Source organism: Lynx rufus, unplaced genomic scaffold (genome assembly GCF_022079265.1).
Source record: "Lynx rufus isolate CCGP_SWC_20201006 ecotype Redwood Valley unplaced genomic scaffold, mLynRuf1.p SCAF_7, whole genome shotgun sequence".
Lineage (NCBI taxonomy): Eukaryota > Metazoa > Chordata > Mammalia > Carnivora > Felidae > Lynx > Lynx rufus.
In genome coordinates, this window is record NW_025814889.1 from 108,561,479 (window position 1) to 108,588,338 (window position 26,860).

Here is a 26,860-nt window from a genome sequence, read left to right on the forward strand (position 1 = left end):
ATCTCCAAGAGTCAAATCAACCACACAACATCACTCAGTGAAATTTACGGCAGATAAGGAACACAAAACATGAGGGAAAATGAAAGGCGGAAAAATTACCTTTCTCAAAAAAAATCTATGCTCATCTGAATCTTAAATCATATATTCTTTTCCCTTCATATCATTCTTGATAAGAATCTTACAGAAAAAAAAAATTCGTTAAAAGTGACTGTGCTTCACTGTCAAGAAAAACCTATGGTCAGGGATATACTGAATTCCCAAAGCTTTCATCATTAATATTTTATGAGTCTCACTGATCTGTCCTATATAGAAGAAACATTTATCTTTCATTTGTGCAAGCACTGCCTGCTGAGGAATAGATTTCATCTGTAAGCTGGGTGGTGAAATGAAAACGGCAGCAAAAGTAAGAGGAAGCAAAGTGTTCACTTGATTTCTTTTACTAGAGTCTGGCTGCACTTTACTGGAGTTGCAGAGTCAGCCAAGCAAAGTGAAAGATCTTTGGGGAACTATGAAGAGTGTCAGTTCTGGGCCAATATACTTTGTTCTGCCCATGTGAATGCCCATGCGTTAGTTGACTTCTAAAGGAAATGATTAGCCACGGTGACTTTTGTTGTTGTTGTTATTGTAACTTAAACCTTTACAACAAACTCTTGTGCCTACAGCATTTTGGGAAATCATTTGCTCAGTCTTGAAAATTGTGTTCCTTATAGATGAGATGACTAAAAGGCAAATTGGTGATCTTCCAACACTTCAAAGTGAAAAAGCTAGATGTTTTCCCTCTCAGTAGTGTGTGGCTTGCCATGTAGGCTCACCTAGGACACTGGAGCTGAGAATTCCCTGTGGACATCCACAGAAAACATCGACAGAAAAGTCAAACAGAGAAGAGGGCCCAGAACACTCTGTCACAGTCAAAAAGCACATTGGACGTCGTCTATTAGGTTCACTTAGAGCACAGGTCCATCTAGAGTTACAGGAAGTAGAGTATGGTTCCCTCATGTGATTGAAAAGATAATCTCTGGAGAAATGTATGTAGTGTAAAATGTATGTAGGAAAAACAAGCAAACAAAAAAACCTCCTGGTTTTGAATGAAACCAGGTTTCTCTAGTAGAAAATACACAACTCAAAGCTATATGAAACAACCGTGCTTCTTTTCTTCAGAGCTCTTACCTCAATTTTTAACTACATATTACCTAGTATGATTATTTAACATCTTTCTGATCTCTTAGAATAAAAATTAGACCCTGTTTATTTTGGTTCACAATTGTATCCCCAGAGTCTTATACACTGTTGGCAGGTAATAGGTGTTCAGTAAGTTTTTGTTAAAATATTTGCATATTTTTCATTTTCATCAGTGCCTGCTAGCATGTTTTACATCATAATCCTTAATAATGTTTTTGGTGAGAGTAATGATTTATTCAAACTGCAGCTACAAATTATAAATCTACATAAAGAACTATGTTAAAAATAAGTTGATAGTAATTAGTCTAAGATTAGTTTCTGGGGCACAAAGAGTTAACCATTTAGTTGAGGAATAAAGTATATGTGAACAATTATACATAATTTGAATTATTAGTGACAAGATATTAGCTCTAATTGTAAATAGGTACCAGACACACAGAAATGAAAATACATTCCTGATAAAGAGAACTCTATGAGTAAATACATTGGAGTGAAAAGGATATAAACCACAAATTATAAAAGGTGTTGATAAGAATGAGAGTTTAGAATGTCCAAGAGAACACCACCTTATCTATAAGTGCCATCTAAACCTATTTCTCCCGTTGGTTCGTCTGTTTAGATTCTGTAGCAGGAACACACACGATTCCCATGACCTGAAAGGATCAATGTTCAGCAGTCGTGATGATGTAATATTGCCAGAACTGTAGGCAAGCGTTTCTTTTCTCAAACTCCAGCTAGTATATTGTTTTCATTCAAGCTTTCCCTGTGACTTAAGCATCTTTCTTTTTTTTTATCCTCTTTTCTCTAAACTTCAGTTCTTCTCTCATTGCCCCTTTCCCCAGTCTGTTTGCCAAACTCCTTGGCATACTCATTCAGACTCTACAAATGGGAATGAAATAGATAGTCATTTGTAGAGAAAAGTAGCCATTTGTAGATACTCTCGAGTTGAGTAAAATTGTTGCTTAATAGTTATCCATCAATGGATTTGCTATCCCAATGGTTTCAACAAATACTTTTTTTTTCCATTAAAATTAATTCAAGCATTCTTCTGAATAATTTAAACTAATTCAGTACTCACTTAAGTCTTTGTTTGGCCAATAACTCACTAACTCTATTAAGCTACATCCATTTTAGTTAAATTTTGTGTTAATGTATAAGAACAATATTATTCTAACCAAAAATATGCTGTATGTGAAATGGATAATCTATTTAAAGCAGTAATATAACAACTAAAAGTTAAGAAAGCAAATACAACATGTCGATTGGGAAAATTTTCTGGATTTCCTGGATTTTAAAATCAAAGTAGCTTTCTTTAAAACTAATATCAAACTAATTAAATTTATATAATTATATAAAATATAAGTAATTATGTAATTATAATTATTCAACTTTAACAAAACATGTCTGAGTATCAAACTTACTATTTTGCTTATCTTCTAGATGTAAAAAAAAAACATATTCTGTTTTCATTTTCCCTCAAATTCTTTCTAATTTCAATTTTATGAATGAACAGTGTTAAGTTTATACAAAGCATTTTCAAATGTATCCACATTTCCTAGGAATACTACTTGATTTAGAAAAATATAACACTGTACACAAACATTTTATTCATAACATATTCTGCTGCATTCCGTTTTCCTCAAAGATTGAGCATCCCCTATGTTCACACCATTCCTTTCTTTGTGGTCTATTCATCTCTCTGTTCACATGGTTGTTCATCCTTTTGTTGATTTCTCCTCCCTTCAGAAGGAACCATAATTTTCTTGAGGAGCTGGGTTGAGACAGTGTTTCCAATTTCCATTCTGCTGGTTGGAAACACATGTCTCCTATGTTCTCTTGTGAGAGATAGATAGTCCATGCCATCTCATCCCTCCCTCCTAAAAGTTACATGCATGTTTAAGGAGTAGACATAGGAAATTTAACCTCAGTCTGATGTGGTCTGTATAGTTGACAAAGGATACTCTACCTAGTCTGTGGTAGCCATAAACATTTACTTTCTTTCTTTTTTTTTTTTTTTTGACACAAAACCACAGTATGAAACTTCAATTTGAGCTACTTATAATGAACTAAAATGAGAAGGTCTTTCTTCTTGCTCTTTCCTCTCTCATTTGTCCATCTCTGTGTGTTAAGAGCACTATCCTAGCAGCCCCTGACAGGACTATAACACTTGTAAAGTTATCACCTCACACTGTTTACCTTAAAATTCAAATCAACACACTGAAATTACCCAAAGAAGTGGGAGCCAGAAGTCTTACACAGAATGAAAACAGAAATAAAAGTGAAAAACAAGAGAATGGATACATGTCCTCTTTGTTCTCAAAGAAGGTGGAGAGGAAAGCATGCAAATAGGTTGCCCACTGTAATCATTTAATTAAGCATAAAATGAAATGAGGCCTACAGTTTCAGTTTTTATAAAGGAAGTAGAAACTTCTGGATGTGACCGACCTATTTGTGGCACAAGGCCTCTCCATCAGGTTTTTGATACACAGAGGGAAACCTCTAGACAGATTGACCTCTTTTAAGTCATTTCACTAATAAAGAATTGCTTTTCCCTTATAGCATTTTTCAAGAGGCTCCATGTCTTTTCATTTATTTCATTAAACAAATTAAAAAAAACTACTTAGGTAAAGTTCAAGCAACTTTCACAATTATAAATTATAAAGAAGCAGATATGGTCTGTAAAGTCTAAAATCCATTCTGTTGCTCAACTACTCATGCAAAATGCCCATTATAACTTGTGGCATTGTTGGAAATTTAATAACATCATAATACCATACTTATACAACCTCAAGAGTCCAATAAAGTGGAATAGTTCACTCATATAATTGTAACAAATCACGTAATAATAAAGTTCTATCCTAAAATTTAATTCTATCAAGCCTTGAATTGGGAAAATGTATAATCACCTAATTCATAGCTGTTAAAGTGAAAGAAAGATAATGCAAAATGATTTAAGAAAAGAGATGTGACAGGCCTACTTATTCCTGGAGGCTTCTCCATCAGATTTTTTGATACATAGAGGGAAGCCTTTAGGCAGAATGACCTCTTACAAGTTAAGACAGAAACATTTCTTGCTCAGATTCTGGATCTTCAGAATACTTATCTGAAGATTTCAGCCCAACAGAGGATTCATTTCTTGTTCCAGAAAGTGGTTTTGGGAGTGAAATCCTGGGTTTTGAAGGATGACAAGAAAATCCTTTGGTGGGTAGACATTTCTCAATGCTACTGGAGACTGAGGCTGGCCAAGAAAATCCCTCTGTAGAAAGTCATGACACAGGGAGAAAAGCACTTCATAAGCTTCCTGGAAGAAGGTTGGGGTAGGAAGGACGTTCTCCAGTCATCAATTCTCCCCACCGTACCATCTCTATATGGGCCTCCAGCTTGGTAATGGGGGACAGGTAGAAAGCCTGGGTCCGCTGTTTTAATTTCAAGTAAAGAGATGCGTAGTGAAAATGCAAATTTCCAAAAGCATCTTATTAAGTGTTTAGCTAAGCCATTCCATAATATTGTCTGCACCTTAATTTTGTGTGACAAACAGCCTTCAGATACCTTGATCTGACACTAGCCCCTCCAGTAAGTGCATGCCCTAGATGACAGCTCGCAGAGCCACAGCAAATGTAAATTCTTAATGTGATACCCCAATGGTCCTGCACTTTCCAAGGCCTTCCCCATGTGCCTTCCTTTGATAAACCCCTGCAAAACTTACCAAAACTCCAGTATTTTTTGCTTGAATTGACAAATCCAGCCTTAGCCTGGGAACCCCAAAGTACACTACCCACAAATCCTACCAAAGGCATATTCTCCCAATCCTGATGCACCCTCTGCCTGTACCCTTTCTTAACCTCCCTGGTAGCCCCTAGAAGTGTACCATGTATCTTCTCTAGGACCTCTGAGTAATAAACTTCTTTACTTCAATTCCCTTTTGTTTGTTTTGTTGTTGTTGTTGAGCCCTAGTTTACCATTTGATACCCCAGAGATCTACCTAACACATGAAAACTGAAAAAGGGCACAACACATCTTTAGTATTCTTTCTGCTAGATTCCATTTTTTTAATGCTTTTATTTATTTTTGAAAGAGAGAGTGGAAGTGGGGGAGGGTCAGAGAGAAAGGGTGACAGAGGATCTGAAGCAGTCTCTGTGCTAACAGCTTCGGAGATGACAGCAGCTAGCCAGATGCAGAGCTCGAACTCACAAACTGTGAGATCATGACCAAAGCTGAAATCAAGAGCAGGACGCTCAACTGACTGAGCCACTCAGGTGCCTGACTAGATTCCATTTTAAAGGATACTGGGCCATCTGTTCTATTGACTGAAGGCATGCAATATTATGAATCCTGCTGGTCCAGGTTCATGATCAAAAAAAAAGGAGTGAACTTTCTTGCCATGCAGAGCAAGAGCAGGAGCAGAAGTAGAAAGGCCAGCTGGTCAACATAGATCCTGGATCTACGAGTCCTCTCAGCTGGACATGTTATTACTAACAACCCAGAGGACTCCCTGCCTTTTGCCAATGCCAAAATTGCATTACCTCTCTAAAATTTCAAATTTCACATCCACTTCAGTTAATTTCGGTCTGCTGTGTGTGATCATTTCTCTTAAGTCATTGAAATTTCTCAGACCAACCTGTGCTGAGGCCACTAATGGCCAACTCATTATTTCTTTGTTGGCCAATTTTTTAAAAATTATTAATTGACTTTATTATTAGAACTCAGCACAGAAATATACTCATGAATCAGATTGTTTATGGACCTTGTAGGAGATGACCCTCTAAGTGTGTTCTGACACATATACCTTTGTGTGTTCTAATCATATTTTATTATTTTTCTAAAAACATCTTATGGATAGATACACTTGGAAATCCCAGCTTATGGAAAAATATACACAGAGAGAGTAACTCTTAACAACAATTTCCATCTATACAAATAAATATTATTAAGGGAAATTTCACCACAGACCATCAACTTGTACTAAAGTTGAAATTTAGGGAAAAAATATCCATTGGCAAATATCTTGATGTTTTCAAAAGAAAAGTTTGGTTGACTAGCTTTTTCCTCATGTTGATTCATTCTTTCAAACAAATATTTACTATATTTATTATTTACCAGGTACTTGCAAAGCATCAGAGAGAGAAAAAAAAATCCTATTCTTATAAAATTTACAATCTAGTCTAAGAAGACAAATAAAAATAGTCTCTCTGCCCCTCCCACACTTGTGCTCCCTCTCTCTCTCTCTCAAAATAAACTTTAAAAAAGAAAAAAAGAAGTTATAACTTATTTCAAAACTGCAAAATAAGAACAAATCTTTGAAGTCAGAAAATGCAGAGATTAAAATTGAGGTTCCGAAGCTTCCTCAAAATCTTAATGACTGAACTGTATTAAGAAATGAAAAAGCAGGGGCGCCTGGGTGGCGCAGTCGGTTAAGCGTCCGACTTCAGCCAGGTCACGATCTCGCGGTCCGGGAGTTCGAGCCCCGCGTCAGGCTCTGGGCTGATGGCTCAGAGCCTGGAGCCTGTTTCCGATTCTGTGTCTCCCTCTCTCTCTGCTCCTCCCCCCGTTCATGCTCTGTCTCTCTCTGTCCCAAAAATAAATAAACGTTGAAAAAAAAAATTAAAAAAAAAAAGAAATGAAAAAGCAAACTAATTAACAACAACAACAACTCCTCTCCCAGGAAACTAATTGTAGAAGAAAAAAATAGTTTTGAGAGAGGAATAATAATGTTGCAAAACAGAGACAAGAACCATAACTCTGAAGAGTAGAACCTACAAAAAAAATCAAACCAAAGCTTAAAAAAAAAAAAAAAAGAATAATTTGGTCCTTAAAAATCTGCATCATTGTCCCTGATAAGAAAATATATAATATTTGGTCGATAGTACAGGTTGGTCTGAGAAATTTCAATGACTTAAGAGAAATGATCACACACAGCAGACCAAAATCAACTGAAGTGGATGTGAAATTTGAAATTTTAGAGAGGTAATGCAATTTTGGCATTTGGCAAAAGGCAGGGAATCCTCTGGGTTATTAGTAATAACATGTCCAGCTGGGCCATTAATGGCCATTATTTTGCCAAAACTCATAGGAAAACATGTACCTAATTTGCTAATTCAAGAGAATGCTGGTGTTTCTAGACAAGGATGAAATCTAGACTGCCATGTATAATTTTACCATTTACTCTAAATTGTGCCTAAAGAGAAAGTTTACACCTTGTGTAATAATACAGATAGGCCCAAGGTAAAATTATAACATGATATTACTTTGTATACAGCGGTAGGCAATGAAGGGTACGGCATGACAAGGCACTAAGACAGTAGGAAAGTGCACTCATATTAAATGCATTGTGAAAATATCACACAAGAAGCTTTTCAACTTTTGTAAGTTTGGAAAGTATCAAGGCATCATGGGAATATGTAGACATGGAAAAAATATAGCTCCAAAGGAAAGTCAAAGCTAAAAAAAGGCAATCTCTTTTAGGGGGAAAAATCAATAGTCACTATAAAGCAAAATCCAAAGGATCAAACAAGGCAGGAAAAATTAATAGAGATAGCCCCAACTGTGTTTTAAAGAATAATACAGCTATGTAAGCAGTTTATAAGACATGCTTTACAATTGGCTTATAACAGTATCGTTTAGGCCATAAAATATTTACTAACTTTACTTCTGGTTACCAACAGTAGTATTGGTAATAGTTAACAATTATATAGCTCTTGTGAGGGCTGCTGGGTTGTGCAACTCCAGGGAGCACATCCTATTTACATGTGAATGATTTTTCTTAGCATCAGGTGAGGTATTAGTTTTACTCTGAGCCCAAAGGCCCTAGAACCAGGAGAGCCAATAGTGTAAATCCTGGTCTGAGTACAAGAGAAGACCAATGTTCCAGCTCAAACCATCAGGCACAACAAATTCTCCCTTCCTCTGATTTTGTTTTATCCAGGCCATCAGCTGATTGGATGAGGCCCACTGCATTGGAAAGAGCAATCTGCTTTACTCACTCTACCTATTCAAATGTTAATCTCATCTGGAAACATTCTCAAAGACACATCTAAAAATAATGTTTAGCCAAACGTCTGGGCAACCTTGATTCTATCAAGCTGACACACAAAGTTAGCAATTACATCTTCATGTTACAGATCTAGTGACTAAAGAACAGAGTTAACTACATTGCATAAGTGAAACAGCTAATAATTATTGTAGCCTGGATTTTAAAGCAGGGAGTCTGTCTTCATGATCATTACTTTTAACTAGGACACTATACTGTGTCTTCAAAATAAGACTTGTTGAATACCTTCAGTGTTTGGGGTACTATTCTTGGTTCTTGGAAATAGCAATTAACATAAAAACAAATCTCTTTTCTCATGTGCTTTCATTCCTATAAGAGTATTTAGACAATAAGTAACAGCTAATGCATAGGGTGTCTATTCCGTGCCAACTGCTGTTCAAAACCCTTTATAAATATTAGTGCATTCAGTCCTCACAACAGCCCCGTAAAAGATTTACCATTATTATCCCTCATTTATAGACAATAGAACTGAGGACAAAAGAATTAAGTGACTTGCCCAAGGTACAGAGCTAGTAAATGGTGTTTCCCCTACGCTTAAATACTTTGTTACACTCTCTTATTTCTACTGCAACAGCACAAGCACAATGTTACTAAACCAATTTTTATTTGTTAATTTTTAAAATAATTTTGTTAAGTTTATTTTGAGAGAGACAGAGCATGAGCTGGGAGGGTCAGAGAGAAAGAGAGAGAGAGAATCCCAAGCTGGCTCTGCAGAGTCAGCACAGAGCCCGATGTGGGGCTTGAAATCACAAAACCATGAGATTTTGACCTAAGCAGATATCAAGGGTCAGGTGCTTAACTGACTGAGCCACTCAGGTGCCCCACTGAAGCAATTTTAAAAGACTTTATGAAGCAAAGACATTCAGAACTTTTCTAGAAAATCCCAAACTTCTCTTATTATGTTTTTTCTCCCTCCCCTACTTTTAAATGTACTAGGTCAAAGCAACACGTTTGTTCTTGTGGCTGTCCACAGAAAAGAGGAAGAGAAAATGATATAAATAATAAAAATTAAAATAGTCAAATATGTTTGTGAGTGTACATAATGTGTCTCTACATATATTTATTTCTATGGGTCTTATGACTGATGGATAGACAGATACACACAGACTGCTACACGTATGTATACACATGCATGATGTCTTCTTTCTTACCTCATGTATTTTGAGCAACAAAGCAAAGGGTGGATGTTTGGATAGGTCAACAATTAGTTAGATGGGTTGATCAGATGGATTCATAGGTAGGAGGTAGGTAGATAAGTAGTGAGACTGAGAGAGGGAGAGAATTGCATATATTAATTAGTTGAATAAGGAAATATACAACCAAGAGAACTGAAATTGAATTAGAAAAGAGAATATGGTGCCAGTATCTTATTTACTCTCTTTTTTTCTCAAGGTAATGGATGCAGGAGAATTATCTACTTTCTTAGGTACTTACCCAGGTAGTTTTATTCTTTGGAGAAGGAAAATATCTGAGGCTCCTTAACTTTGAGCTAAAGTTTCACATCATTAATAATATCACATTGAAACATCTGAGAAGAGTAGGAGTTTTATTTCCATTCCTTTGTGCCATGTACACTTCAAAACAAGTGCATATGAAAGGATAAAAAAAATCAGTCAATTATTCAGTTTTTGAGGGCTCTGAAGGATCTTAAGAGATCCACATAGAGTACTCATCTTCTCAAACTACAACGCTGACTTATTTAAAAGAATATGGATTATTCCACAAAGGACAGACTCTGAGTGCTTGTTGATTATTACATACCATCCAGTAACGGACATGGATAAACAAGTATTTTCAATAGGTACTTCTGCTAATGAAGTTCTTAGGATTTATGTAAGTCTAGTTGATTAGAAAATATTATTTTCAGAAGCAAGTTTTTAGTGCATTGAGATGTGTGCATTCAATCATCTGAATAAAACATTTACTTAAATAAAAATTTAACAGATAACTCCAGAGCTCCTATTCCTGTTACTGCTTCAGTCTAAAACCATGAAGGTGAGAGATACCTTCGTGGTTTTTGCAGTTTCTGAAAATAAGAATGTATATGTCTGTTCAATTCAAACTTCCAAATCATATTCCATAGTGGAGGTCAGTGTAAATCTATATCTTCTTTCTGGAAACTATTATATGATTCAGTAGAAGACAACAGGTGATATTCTTGGTAATGAACATTAGTTCTTTAATTTTAAGGCTTAATTTAACATTTGTTTTTTTAAAATATAAATCCTCTTACCTGTTAATTTAATGACAAAGCACTTTAGATGAAATATCAGTGCTATTTATTGATTTATTTATTTGCAGACTGAAGAGTACCCAAAGGAAGTTGGGTGCGGTGTTATCAATTTGCCTGGTCTTAACCTGATTGTCTTACTGTCCTTAGTTTTTTACCCCAATTCTACCAATCTTTCTTCTGGCAAAATAGAAAGTCATGATTTTTAACATTTCTCCCAAAGGTTGCCTGCCTGAAAATGAATTCAACTGACATGGAGATTTCACACTTAACTACTTAGGGGACTAGTTCTCAAACTTTTTTCTACCTCAACATATCTGAAAGATAATACATAATTCTCTCAGTAATAGTGGCAAAGCAAGAGTTTCTTAAAAGGGTAAGCAGCACATCCCTGCAGGATGAGGCTAGTAAAACCCTGAGAAAAATATAACCTATACGTTGTCTTTATTCCCAATTTTTAAGTATAGAAGCTGTTTTTTGAAATTTAAGCAAACACTTTAACTCATTAATATTTTAATAAGTTATTCCTTTTCTTTTTTGATTTTTTTTTTAATTTTCCCAACAGGGCTCAAACTCACTACCTGAGATCAAGACCTGAGGTGATATCAAGAGATGGATGCCTAACCACCTGGGCTACCCAGGTGTCCCAAATCATTCATTTTCTTAGTCTGCTGGAAGCCAGAACTCAGAAGGTAAACCCCATTAAATAGAAGGGGTTTAATAAGGAAAATAAGAGGGGAAAAGCATTGATTTGTGCTAAGAAGGGGAGATTCATGTCAATACAGTGTATGAACAGGTAGAAAACCCTGGTAGACAGGAGTAGCTGTATACTAGGGATCTAGTCAAGTCATGACATAGAGATGTCACAAATATATATAGATATATTTTACAATAAATAGGACTAGAATGAATTTACTCAAGGGAATAAAAGGACACAAAAAATAACCTTAGTATCTCTTATAAATGTAAAGGATTTGAGAGACTATCTCTCCTACTGTTCCATTTAAGAATTTTCCCTAATTATCACCACTAACAAGGCAAAGGTGAGGAAATCATAGTGGACTTGCTGAGAGTTCAGGTAGCAGTTTGAAATGATGAAGTATGAAAGTCAAAGGCAAAGGTCAAACTGTGACTAAAGAAAGGCACATTCAGCAGTCTCTTTAAACTCTCCAAGAATATCCAATGGTCATTAAATATTACTCTGTAGTTTTGTCTGATGGGAAGCTGCAGATTAGAATGAAGGTTAGAATAAAAAGGCAGCAAGAAAAATGGTTCTTTTCTTGGAAATTTACCTGAAAACTATAGTATGAGTGAGATAGATGCTAGATAGATGGATAGATAGATAGATAGATACACATACTTATATACACAGACACATTATCCATCTCCCATACATGTCATTTTATATATATATAAATATATATATAAATATATTTATAAATATATATATATTTATATTTATATATATAAAATATATTTATATATATATATATATATAAAATCATCAGCTTGCCTTCTCTCTTTCTCTCTCTCTCTCCACCACTTTTCTTGCTCTTCATTTTACTTTTTAGTTTTCTAGTTGATTTCCTACCTTATTCCCATCTAGCAGGCTCTGAAGCTCTTCCTGCTATGTTCTGTGACACTGGGTGGACACAGCTAAGACTTCACATGCTAGAGTCCTGGATTAGACTATTCCTCCAACCTTCCAGATGCTTCTTTACCAGGAGTGACTCACAGTGCCTGTGCCATATTGTCATGCCACAGTTTGAGCCCTGTTTTGGGAGGGGCTGTGCTGACTAGGCGTCTCTTCCTTACCTTAATGTGGGTTACAGCTCTTCACCTTCCTTTCTCTAATCCTCCAGTCTGCATGTTTTTTTTATTTTTATTTTTTTTATCTTTTTGCCACCTGCTGTATCTAAATATTCTGTAGCTAAAACTAAAGTTACTACTTTGCCTTGCCCAACCCAACTCCTTTCCTTTCACTCGAGAGCAGTTATACTCGCTGTTACGGGTGAGTTATTTGGGTTAGTTTACCCCCCAGCAAATGACTCAGGCTTTTATCACACACTTATGTTTTTGTTTTTGTTTTTTATTTCCCTTTATGTTTTTGACTTCTCTATTTTATTTCGATTACCATGAGAAAGAAGCAACATATTTTCATGTTGTAAATGATCGAAAACAACATTTAAATGTTGGGAAATACATGAAGTGCTATTAAAACAGCAGCAGAAAAAGCTTGAAGGATTATCCCAATGTCTATGCCTCAATCTGGTTGTAAAATCTTGTCAGGGAACACACACACACACACACACACACACACACACACACACACACATACTTCAAATGTACTGTGAATTCAAATGGAGTCAAGATATTGTAACCAGAGTTTCATATCTATTTTTGTAATAGTGGTAGGGGGTTGGAGCTACATTTTTACTCAAAATTAGTAGTATGAAGAAAAAGAAAGAGGTTTATTAACTAGAAGGAGAACATATTCAAATAAATATGTTGCCCCATAAAGCTAGTTTCCCAGTGTGAGTGTGATTAAAAACACAATTATGGTTTTCCATTACTGTAAAGATGTTTGGGTAACAAAATTAAAGTCTTTAATTTTTAAAATAGGCCTATATTCTCAACATGGAGATATCTGGGTTTTCTTGAAAAAAAATATATATATATAATCAAGGCTATAGTGTAGATATTTTCTAGGCATTCAACTTGAGATAAAGAAAAAATTAAAGGTGAATGATATTTAGTTGATGCAAATGGAAATCACCATTTTTTCTCTGCTATTCAAGAAAATATGGACAGAGGGAATGTGTGGTATAATATAGCATAATTTCAGTACTCCATGTTGGAGAAAATATGTGTAGTTATTGTGGGTAAGAAAGCAGGGATAATGAAATATAAATAAAAAAAACATTTGAAATGTTTCTAGATGATGGATTATGTTCTACAACCACATTCTAGTAACCTATAGACATTAAAGAACAACAATGAATCGGTTTTCATTGTTATTGATTTGTTGCCATGGTGACTTTTTTGATGATAGGAAGGCAGCAGAGTTAACATGATTTAAATTTTAGAGTCTGTGATCCAAACCAGGGATGAATTTTTATAGCACAGAAATTACAGACCTGATTTTAATCTCCTATACATACTATGTATTATATTTTTACATTTATTTTGATAGTTGGTTTTGTTCCCACAAAGTTACAAATTCACCATAAATCCAGCTATCTGCAATATTCAGAAGATAGTGTTCGTCTAGCACAACTGACAGCACAGGTGAATGATGACTAATACAGCCCCTGGAACCCAGTATGGAGAATATTTGTTATAGGAATTGAATAAAGTCTTGGGGTGACATCTCAGTGACACTGTGCACTATTGCCATGGATGTAACTTTTCAGCATTGAGACCTTGCTCAGTTGCTCAGTTATTGACAGGGCCAGAGAGACCATGCTGGTTTATAAAAGGAACGATTTAAAAAAATGGGGTTGGGACAAACAAGGCCAACTATGTTGAAATATCCCTGTGTTGTTCTAAAACATAACACACTGAGTGTGACTGGCTCTAGGCTCTGTCTCTTGGGACATGTGATACAGAGAGTTAGACAATTGAGATGCTTGCTTAAAATCTTTATTTAAAAAAAAAAAAAGTCTACTTTGTGAAGCCTCCATGTCACTGGAGAATAGAGACATTATATAGCTCATTACAGTTTGCAGAGTCTGTCTAGGGACCCCTTGCCTAGTGGGAGCCCTTAGTAGCAGAATCCTTGGCAGGCATTTTTCAGCAGGGAAAGGATTTCTGTTAGAACCACTGTGAGTCATGCGTAGAAGGTTTATGAGAACCTTTTTTAGAGGTGTCACGGAGAGGACCACGGCACAGTATAATAAAAAAAGCACTGGACTGAGAACCAGACGGTTCTGCTTAATTCTAGCCAGGCCATTAAACTGTCCGTGTAACTGCAGGTTGACCTCAATTTCCTCATTTGCAGAATGAGGACTTTGGACTAAACCATTTCTAAGGTCTTTTCCGAGACCCTCCAATTCTTTTCAGCATTACTTTATGTCTTTATTTTTCATGAGGGATGATTCCTGTGACTAACTGGAAGGAAAGTAAAAGTTCTTACGAAAAAAGGAACTGGTAGGCAACAATTCACTTATCTTAAGATATTTCTTCAGAGACACTCTGGAGCATAACTTTTTGTCAAATATGAGGTTTTCTTAAAAGAGATTTAGTAATAACACATATCAACCATAATTTAGGAACCTTCCAAGAAAAGAAAAAAATAAGCAGCACAGGCATAAATGGTAAGTGGTAAATTGTAAGTTTCAGTACAAAATTACCAAAAGAAAAGTTTATTATAAGTACTATACTATTACACATGTTATAAAATATATATAAAACTTCTCCCTTCATAAGATACTTTTTTGGGGGGCTTTGCTCATCACGAAAAACTAATGGTGTGGGAAAAATGAGGGCATTTACAAACCCAAAATGAATTTGAATCTTTCTTTTTTTTTTAATTTTTTTTAACGTTTATTTATTTTTGAGACAGAGAGAGACAGAGCATGAACGGGGGAGGGGCAGAGAGAGAGGGAGACACAGAATCGGAAACAGGCTCCAGGCTCTGAGCCATCAGCCCAGAGCCCGACGCGGGGCTCGAACTCACAGACCGCGAGATCGTGACCTGGCTGAAGTCGGACGCTTAACCGACTGCGCCACCCAGGCGCCCGAATTTGAATCTTTCAATGGCAAAATAATTTTAACATATTTTATTGATTTTACTCTCCAGGTTTTTACATTGTAGAGTGCCATAGATTAAATGTTTGTGTCCCCTTAAAATTTTTGTCTTGAAACTTATCCCCTAATGTGATGATATTTGGAGGTGCGGGCTTTGGAAGATGATTGTGTGATCAGAATCGAGCCATCGTGGATGGGATTAGTGCCCCTAAAAAAGACACCCCTAGAGAGCTTCTTTGCCCTTTCTACCACATGAGAACAATAAGATGGCCTTCTATCAACCAGGAAGTAGCTTCATGAAGGTCAATGAATCTGTTGGCAACTTGATCTTGGATCCCCAACCTCCAGAGAAATAAATGTTTGTTGCTTAAACCAGTTAGTCTATATTTTGTTATGGCAGCCTGAGCTGACTGAGACAAAATTGGTACCAAGAAGTCGAGTAACAAATGCCTACAAGTGTGAGGGGTGCCTGGGTGGCTCAGTCAGTTAAGCGACTGACTGGTGGTTTGGGCTCAGGTCATGGTTTTAGCTCAGGATATGATCTCAAGATTTGGTGGGTTCAAGTCCTGTGTCCGGCTCTGCATGGACAGTGTGGAGAATGCTTGGGTTTCTCTCTCTCTCTCTCTCTCTCTCTGCTCCTCCTGTACCCACACTGTCCTTGTCTCTCTCAAAAAATAAATATATTTTAACAACCAAAAAAAATTACCAATACCTAAAAGTGTGGAAGGGGCTTTGAAACTGTATAATAAGTAGAGTCACAAAGAGTTTGAGGTGCCTGTTAGAAAAAACCACTGCTGTAATGGTCCTTTAAAGGCGATGTTGGTGAGAGCTCAGGAAGAGAAGGGGAGAGCGGAAGAGAAAACCTTCATCTTCTTAGACTAAGAACAGTGAAATAGTTGTGAACAGAAATTTGAAGTCTCAGATGGAAATGAGGAACACGTTATTGGTACATGCGCGGTGGCAGGGGCATGCACGGTGGTATGTGCTGGGGCCAAATGTGAGTGCATGAACAGTTGCAGGTGCCTGGGCTGTCTGCCAGGTGTGCACCTGTGTGGCTGCAGGGGCTGCAGGCTCAAGCACAGTAGTGCAAGCCAGTGACAGGAGTCACATATGCTTATTTTCCATACGCATAACATGCAGACACAGCGGTAGGTTTAAACTGTGTGTGGGAATCACTCAAACATGATATGCACACGTGTCTGTGTTACACTAGGCTTCTTGGATATTTTTTAATTAAAATTTTTGTTGTTCTTCCTCTCCCCGACCTGCCATTGGATTGTTCATTCTCAGGAAAATGTTTTTAAAACCCCATTTCTATGCGGCCCCTGGGTGGCTCAGTGGGTTTAACCACTGACTTCAACTCAGGTCATGATTTGGGGTTTGTGGGTTCAAACCTCCCATCAGGCTTGCTGCTGTCTATCGAGAGCCTGCTTCGGATCCTCTGTCCCTCCCTCTGCCTGCCCCTCCCCTGCTTGAGCTTTCTCTCTCAAAAATAAAGTTTTTTTTTGTTCTTTTTGGTTTATTTATTTTGAGAGAGAGAGAGACAGAGCATGCGAGCCAGGGATGGGCAGAGAGAGAGCCAGAGACAGAGAGAGAGAGAGAGAGAGAGAGAGAATCCCAAGCAGGCTCCACACCATCAGCACAGAGCCTGTCAGGGGGCTCAAACCCATGAACCATGGGATCATGACCTGAGCTGAAGTCAGAGTTGGACACTTAACTAACTGAGCCACCCAGAATAAATAAACCTTTAAAAAAAAAGAAAAAGAAATTATTCTTATTGACCAAGTTTTCTAAAGTTTTCTTTATTTTTACAAATATTTCTGCTCACAATCACAATATTATCATCTATTTGGGGTTAACCAAAATTTTGAATATATTCACTGACCATTACCATTTCTCATACACACCATCTTCTGTCATAGGTGAAATTCTCTTATTTAATTTTCATCTGACTGGAGCAGATGTTCATGTAATTACCACATGGGAAACTTGTGAGTGATGTGCTTTCTAAATTCTTGAATATCATATTGTACTTATTGTAGCCCAAAATATAAATGATGTATTGGCTGTGAGTAGATTCTAGTTTTGTAGTACTTTCTTCTCAATTGTCTGTAAATATTCTTCACTCTTCTCTAGATTCCAATATCCTGATAATTCTATCACCAGTCCATTTTTTTTTCTCCAGAGGAAAGGTTTATTTTATAGTTAAGTCCTTGGTGAACTCCTTGACCTTTAAACAATGATAATTTACTGTATTCCTTAAAAACCCAAAGCCACAAATGTTTTCGGACTCTTCTTCCAGATCCATTAGTTAAATCACACTTTACTTTTAAAGAAAGTGGGCAGGAGAAGGCATAATTGGCATAGATTCCTGCTGCCTGTCTAGAGTATTCCTAACATATATTTTTCTAATCTTAGTAGCCACAAGTGATTGTTCCATTTACCTTTGGAGAACAAAGATTCAGAGAAAAGCACAATTCAATGTGTTTACTTGTTGCAATAATTTATATAAGAAGTTAAACATATACATCCCTTTCTCTTTCCTGTAAAGTGTCACATAAAGTGCCAAGCCAAACAAGCAAACAATAAAAACATCAAATACAAAAAGGAAAGAACTTAAAATAAGCTCAAGTGCCCAGATCAGGGACCATTCTAATTCTCAGTGCTTAAATTGGAATATTTTATAAGAAAAAAAATGTTGCCACAGATGTTTTTTAAAAAAGAGATTTAGTAGGAAGAAAAGAACAAAAGCAGTAGCCTTGAATAACAGCTACTTCCTAAGAATTGAGTAAATGAGGCAGAAACATAAAAACCACGTGTAATTGTAGAAATTTCTTAACATGAATATAGTGATGGGCTGTTAACCATTTTCCCCCCACTGGCTCCAGATATTAACATTGCTATGAGAATCCTCAGGATATTTTGTTTTATATGAAGCATTAATGCATTTCGATATCACTAATCAAATGCAAAAGAAAGCAGAGCATAAAATGGCTAATCAGGCAGGAGGAACTTAAATATAAATGACAGTATCTAGAGACTAGCAGACCTTGTCCAGAAATGGCTGAAAGTCTTAGGCAAAAAATAAACAGCAAACTCAAAGAAATAATGAGAGCTTGAAACTCATAGCTTTACAATTGCTCTTTTTATGTGATACCACTGCAAAGTGATTTAAATATAGAATTCGGGGAAAAAAATAAAGTAATATTCCTTGACACAAAGGTATATTTCTGTGTATCTCTTAACTGGTTGGAGAGCCCTTGAAGTGTATCATGATATTTCTAAGCTACCACAGAAATCTCACACAACCTGCAAAGTACCTGCCTCTGGCATTCACCAGACACACAAAGGCATTATGAGAGGGAAGCTAGACTTCCCTTTATCTAATAACAGCTCCCCAGAGAGGATCCCAAAGGCATGAAGGCAAACTCACTAGTATCACAGGAACAAGTAGAAATTGTCTTTCCTTTTCTCTTTTAACTCCATCCTCTATAGCAAGAAGTAAGTACAGTTGTCTTTGGCTCCACAAAAAACCCTTGGCCCTCTAATTGCCTCTGATATATGACCAGATGAAAATACCTACACAATGAAAAGGGACCTTTGGTAGTTTCACTGCAGACCGTAATTCTCTCAAATAACTACACAACCACCTCACTCTCTTATATGTGTATATATATATAAAAGTCGTGATTGTAGGCTACAAAAAAGAATTTAAAAACTGCTTTTTGTTTAAACTGCCTTTTTGATGTCCAAGAGCAAACATCACAGTATTGTATACTCCAGTATCGGCAAGTTTGAATAGGTAACAAAACACAGACAGCTTGGAAGTGGCTGGAGGAAGGATGAAAGTAAGTTATCATTATGCTATTCTTTTATTTACAGTAAAACCGAGGCCAAGAAAAGACGTGATTTAATTTCCCAAGAATATTATAATTGGTGGTCAAAAATACTATAAAGGATGTGAAAATATATTGTTAACACTGAGGATTTGTATAACATGTATGCCCTTGAGAAATATTTAGCACTAATTCATATAGATCCATTTCAACTAAGGTGTTGGTTAATTTTGCTTTTCATTTCATTTCATTTCCAAGTACATTTTCCATCTTAACCATTCTTCTCAAGGATCTGGCTGCATCTTCTTTGTACTACTTCTTCTTTGTATTTATCTTAACTGAATCTTTAATCCAAAGAATGATGGTAAGAACACGTTTCCCAAGAGATATATGGTTGCTCCTTTAGCTCAACACATGAAGCTATGCTTCCTATCCTGTCTAAACCTCACGGAACCTTTGTATTAATGCTCTCGTCTACCATATAATGTCAGAAGAAAATGTAGATGTCCTTCTTACAAAGCTAACCCTGAGCTCTTTTGTACTTTTTCAAAACCTCACTTTTCCTATTATTAAATCTCTTCTGTTAAGTCTTATCAGTATGCCCCTTTCTACTGACTCTTTACACTCCATCATAGCACAACTAAAGTTCTCATACTTTTCAAATCTTCCTTTGGCTTTCTTGATTCTGCACAGGCAACATTTTCTTTCATTCAGCCTTCTATTTAACCCTTTCACAGTGTTTCCACAATCTCCTTTTCCTCTGTGACCGATTCCTGCAGTTTCTAATAAACATACTCTCTCAATGCCCATTCTTCTGTATTTCTCTAATTCATTTGATAGAATTGGCTGTATGGAAAACACAGAGATCTATTTAAAATTCTCTTTGCTTCTCAGAATTATTTACTTGGAGTTTACTCCATGAAATCACATTGCTATGTCCTATAGATTATGCACAGCCTTTAATTGCAAGAAAACTGCAGTGTGTGGGTAATACACGATAAAGGGCATTTCATGTAGTACAGTGTAAGTAATTCTTGATTTATTAACAATCTGGATTCAGGATCTCTCGTAGCAATGGATGCTGTTGAATACCTCCTGCTTCTTAAGTTTACTCTTCTCACAATTTCCAGAGTACTACTCTCTTAATACTCCTAATATGTTATTAATCCCCTCCCCTTTTAAGTTTATTTATTTTGAGAGAGAGAGAGAGAGAGAGAAGCAGGGAGGGGCAGAGAGAGAGGGAGAGAGAATCCCAAGCAGCTTTCATGCTTTGAGCATGCAGCCCTTTACTCAAACTGTGAATCATGACCTGTGACACTGAGTAGGGCACTTAACCTGCTGAACCACCCAGGGACCCCTTATCATCCCTTTTTAATCAATTTCACTAGTTTCTCTCCATCTTCTGCCACTTCATTTTGGCTGGTTAATGTTTCTAGATGTTTTCCTTTCCCGGCTCTCCTTAAGCAGGCTAGGTCACTATGATTACTTCAACTAGCATCTCGATCTTGATGACTTCTGTATCTCTCTATATCTCTCTCATCATCTCACACACAGTGTTTTTCTACTCTATTAAGGTATCCTAGAATATATCCCAAACTGGACTTGTTCCTATCTGAAAATCAAAAAGGAGACCTATTTTTTTCCAAGTTCATTACTACTAACTTCATAAGGCTTCTATAATTCATTATCTGAAATAATATGATATTTATTTTTAAATTTAACTTTAAATATTTTGATAGGTAGTACATTCATATGATTCAAATTAAAAAAAGCACAAAATGGTATACCAGGAAAATTCCCCTTCATTATTTGTCTCCTAGCTACCCAATTTCTCTCCAAGGCAATAGCACTGTTGTTTCTAAAATTGTTACATGCTTATAGCACCAAATAAGTATATACTCATGATTTTTTCTTTGCTTTTATTTTAACAAAATAGGAGCATGCTATACACATTTTTGTGCCATTTTTCTTTCACTCAGTGCACCCTGGAGATTGTTTTATATCACCCCATAAAGGGGTTTGTTTGTATTTTTTAAATGCATATAATTCTTTTATATAAATGTACCATATTTTATTTAACCAGTAACCCACTGAAAGACACTTAAGTGAGATAAAATCTTTTATCATGTTGCGACAAATAATATTTCATATGTGATTTCTGTAAATACATTTAATAGGTAAATTTTTAGGGTTAGAATTGCTGAATATATCCAGGTGCAATTTGGGTAGAAGATGCTAAGTTGTCCTCCTAGAGAATCTTCCAATCTAAAATCACATCAGCGATGATTGAGAATACGTTTCCCCAGCAGCCTAACTGATAGAGCAAGAGAGCAAGTTTTTCAACCTCTGACAGTGTGTTTTTTTTTATATAGTTTATTTATTTTGAAAGAGAGAGAAAGCACAAGTGGAGAAGGGGCAGAGAAAGAGAGACGGAGAGAGATAGAGTGAAAGAATCCCAAGCAGGGCCCACACCACCAGTGCAGAGCCCAATGCAGGGCTCTAACTCAGGAATCCCCAGATCATGACTTGAGCCGAAGTTGGATGCTTAATGACTGAGTCATCCAGGCGCCTCCCCTTTTGTAATGTTTATTTATTTATTTTGAGACAGAGACAGAGAGAGAGCACAAGTGGGGAAGGGGCAGAGAGAGGGAAAGAGTGGTTTTTAATTTCATTTTTAGTTCCTTTCTAATTGATTTCTTATCACTTTCTCTTGTAATTCTTAAACAGATCTGATTCTACTCTATTGCATACAAATTTATGAACATCCAAACTGGCATATGGCCTCATATTTATTCCTTTCTACTATCATCACCTGTGATTACCCTCCATAGGCCCTCCAGTCCTAGGCTTCTCCAAGGTATCACATCTTTTTTTTTTTTTTTAAGTTTTTTTTTTTTAATATATATGAAATTTATTGACAAATTGGTTTCCATACAACACCCAGTGCTCATCCCAAAAGGTGCCCTCCTCAATACCCATCACCCACCCTCCCCTCCCTCCCACCCCCCATCAACCCTCAGTTTGTTCTCAGTTTTTAACAGTCTCTTATGCTTTGGCTCTCTCCCACTCTAACCTCTTTTTTTTTTTTTTCCCCTTCCCCTCCCCCATGGGTTCCTGTTAAGTTTCTCAGGATCCACATAAGAGTGAAACCATATGGTATCTGTCTTTCTCTGTATGGCTTATTTCACTTAGCATTACACTCTCCAGTTCCATCCACGTTGCTACAAAAGGCCATATTTCATTTTTTCTCATTGCCACATAGTATTCCATTGTGTATATATACCACAATTTCTTTATCCATTCATCAGTTGATGGACATTTAGGCTCTTTCCATAATTTGGCTATCGTTGAGAGTGCTGCTATGAACATTGGGGTACAAGTGCCCCTATGCATCAGTACTCCTGTATCCCTTGGATAAATTCCTAGCAGTGCTATTGCTGGGTCATAGGGTAGGTCTATTTTTAATTTTCTGAGGAACCTCCACACTGCTTTCCAGAGCGGCTATCACATCTTGTCATGAAATTCTCTATTTTCATGAAATTCCCTATTTGTGTTTTTGTTTCTCTCTCTATGAAATGACCTTATTAATTCCTCTTATTTACCTGGGAAGTATTTACTTATGCTGTCTGAATCTACTACATAACCTCCTTAAATAAAGTCTTCTTGAATTCCTTTGACAAACTTAGTCACTGGTATTTCCTTACTTCCTTAATATACTGTGAATTTTATATTTCTTGCATACTCTTGAAATCATCAGTTAATCTGACACCTCACTCTTAAACCTTGATGTTTCATATGATTTCAACATACTTATTAATTTCAAATTGTAAGGTACATAGGGTAGTGTCTACTTAAAGGTAGTATAAAAAATGTTCAGTGAGGGGAATGAGGAAGAATAAAACAGGTAATTCATTGGTGCAGACTTGAGTTCAGTTAAATGCATGAATGGTGGAGGAAAAAATGAATTGTGCAGCGTGATATGAACACAATCAAGAGAGAAGAAATGAAGTTGTAAAAATATACTAAGATAAACCTGAATACCAGCAAACAAAAAGAATGGTAACATCAGCAAGACATGCTTTTCGTTCCAAGCAGAAGATGAGAAGATCAGTACATAAATTATTTTTAAATGCTTTCAAATAGGTGGAAGGGAAGGTTTTATGCAGAATAACTTTCCTCAGTTGAAAGTAAATAAGCTTGACAATGACTGTGTTTATCACAGCAAACACCAAATATGTGTTATATTAATATTGGTAGATGTGAATGTGTGCACAAACACATACACTCTGTGCATTGGCAGTTATTCCAATCCTTTTCATTCATTTTACTGTAAAAATAGGACTGTTACAAAGCTGCCTGTTCTACTGGATTTTTTTAAAGAGAACATTTTCTTGAATATGATTTCTATAATTATCCTTCTTCCACCTTTCTTTTCTCCCCTTTTAGTAGGAAACCCTTGAAATTTGTTGTTGTTCAGTAAAATACACTATGCATTTTGTCCCTATGGAAAACAGGGATTTGTTCATCTTATCAAGGCTCAATTCCTTCAGGTCTCTGAATCCCTTTATGTTTCCTTGTAAATTAAGCTGTAGATTAAAGGATTAGAGAACCAAGCATTTCCCTAGACAGAAGAGGAGAAGCCCAAGTCACCTGCTCACTGACACAGCACTTACTCAGCAAAAACTGTGATGGAAGAAAATGTTAGCTACATCCCCAGTATCATTTCCCCCCTTCATCCTTAGTTTCAGAATTTCATATTTGGTGGAGGCAGGGAGGTGTAGTAGAAGTATGTCTAGATTTAAGAACAATGTGTTTCCTAGATTTGTATACGGATAGAAATAACACATTTTGAAGTTCTGACCAATGAGGTATAAGTGGAAGTTGCTGGGTGCAACTTTGGGGAAAGTTCTTTGAAGAGACTTAACAGCTCGTACATACTTTTTAAATAATGGAATAATGCCTGAAGTTCCAAGAGAAAACTTGAGACCATCTCCTTCAAACAGGTTGGAGGGACATGCCATCCCTCTGTGTATATGCTCCCAGGGATGTTTAAAATCATTTGAAATTGTTTCCTGTGGTGTGGTTCCGAATATATATTTAATTTTTTCTGTCTTACTTTTGATTTTGAAAGAGTGATTTCTCTTTTTTAAGGTTCCTTATTGAAGCATATTTGACATACAATGTTACATTCATTTCAGGTGTACAATGTAGTGATTCAACAATTCTATATATTATGCAATGCTCACCACAACAAATGTAGTCACCATACACTGTTATTATGATATTATTGACTATATTTTCTACATTGTTCCTTTCATCTCCCTGACTTATTTATTTTATGACTGGAAGTCTGTACCTGTTAATCACCTGCACCTATTTTGCCCATCCTTCCACATACCTTCCCTCTGGCAACCACGTTTCCTCTCTGTTTTTATGGGTTTGTTTTCATTTCTGTTGTTTGTTTTGTTTTGTTTTGTTTTTTAGAGTCCACATACACGTGAAATCATATGGTATTTTTATTTCTCTGATTGACTTATTTCACTTAGCATAGTAGCTTCCAGGTTCATCTATGTTGTCACAAATGGCAAGATATCATTCCTTTTTTTATAGGTGAATGACATTCCCTTGTATATACCACATCTTCTTTACCTATACATCTATCAAGGACACTTGTGTTGCTTCCATATCTTGGCTACTGTAAATAATATTCAAGAAATATAGAATCCTATATATCTTTTCTAATTAGTGTTTTTGTTATCTTTAGATAAATACCCAACAATGGAATTACTGGATCATAGGGTATATCTATTTTTAATTTTTGAAGAACCTCTGTACTGTTTTCGATAGTGATTGATGCTTTACTCTACATTCTCACCAACACTTGTAATTTTTTGTCTTTTTGATACTAAGCATTGTGACTGGTGTGAGATGATATCTTATTGTGTTTAGATTTGCGTTTTCCTGATGATGAATGATGTTGTGAATCTTTCGATGTGTCTGTTGGCCATCTGTATGTTTTGGAAAAATGTATAGTCAGGTCCTCTGCCCCTTTTTTAATTGGATTGTTTGGTTTTTGGTGTTGAATGGTGTTAAGTTCTGTATATATATTTGGATATAACCCTGTATCAGATATATATTTGCAAAATATCTTCTCCCATTCAGTAGGTTGCCTTTTTGTTTTGATGTTGATTTCCTTTACTGTGCAAAAGATTTTTAATTTGGTATAGTCCCAATAGTTTATTTTTGCTTTTGTTTCCCTTGCCAGAGGAGACATGTCTAGAAAAATGTTATTGAAGCAGATGTCAAAGACATTATTGCCTGTGTTTTCTTTTAGGAATTTTATGGTTTCAGGCCTTATATTTGAGTCTTTAATCCATTTTGGGTTTATTGTTACGTATGGTATAAGAAAATGATTCAGCTTCATTCTTTTGCATGTAGCTGTCTAGTTTTCCCAATACCGTTAATTGAAAAGAATACTTTTTAAGTGCTTTTTGTAAAAATTTCCTTGGTCTCAGTCTTACCTGCAATTCTAATCCTTTAAACCGATTTTCTCTTATTGGCAACAATTTTTAGAGTTGTATATATAAGCACATGCATTATTTAGTAATGGTTCTAGATATGACCTATATAGCAATGTTTTATAAATATTTTCAGTTTCTTATTTTCTTTTTAGGAGGGAGAGGATAGGAAAGACCCTTTTCTATTTTTTCCAACCTATGAGCAATATTGAAATTAGCTAGTAATTTGTTTTTTCCTCTTCTCTCCCTCTCTATACCATCTAATCTGAAGTGATGTCTTACTCCTTGTTAATTCCTGTAAGTCAATCATTAAGCTTATTCTACTTTTCTTACATTATCTCCTTTGATTTTTGATAGTTGAATAAATATCTAGTTGAATAAATACTTCAATATATAAATATTGATAGTTGATAGTTGTATAAATACTTAAATATATGATTCCATTGTCTCTGGCCAAAAAAAAAAAAAAAAGTTGCTGTCAAATAGCTAATCACAAACTGTTTCCCTGATAATTAACATGATTATTTCGCCTGGATACCTTAAAAAATTTTTTTTTCTTTAAAGCTCAGCAGTTTCACTAGAACAAATCTCATTTCCGGCCATAATGGGTTGATTTTTCCAAGTACATGGCATGACCTGTCAATATATAGTTTTTTATATAAAACATTTTAAAAGTTGTATCTTTTGTATTTGTTCTACTCCATTACTTCCCACCACTCTGGATCTTTTATTCTTTGCTTATCTTTTATATATGTTCCTTCCTTCCTTCTTTCCCTTAGTTAACACAAAATAATCACCTTCCATTTTCTACCTCAATTGTTTACTGTTTGAATTCACTATTGTGTTTCATCCAGTTTTATCTTCATTTGTGGCACTTTTTCTTCTATGGATAACTTTTTCCTTCCCAAATATACTTTTTCTCCAATCAATTTGTCAGTTTTTCTAATTCTGATTTATGTTGTTCTTTTATATCCTATGTAATTTTCTTTAATATTGAGCCATTTGAAAAATATGATTTTCTCTGCTCTGGAGTGATATTTTATTCTTTATTCCATTTTCACAAAACATCATAAAAATTTGACTAAGAATTCAGCACACTAGTTACTCTACAGTGTAGATTCTTCTACTTAAAGTCCAAATAATAGCTTTATGGTTCGTTCTCAGTGCCCATAAACAGCCTTCTGGAATATTAGTTTCTCTGTCTTCCTAGGTTCTTTGTCTTTGTAGTATCTTGGGCTTGTCTTAGTTCATCTTTTTCTATTCTTCCCATTTTATGCTCATCTTCAGGATTAGTATATAT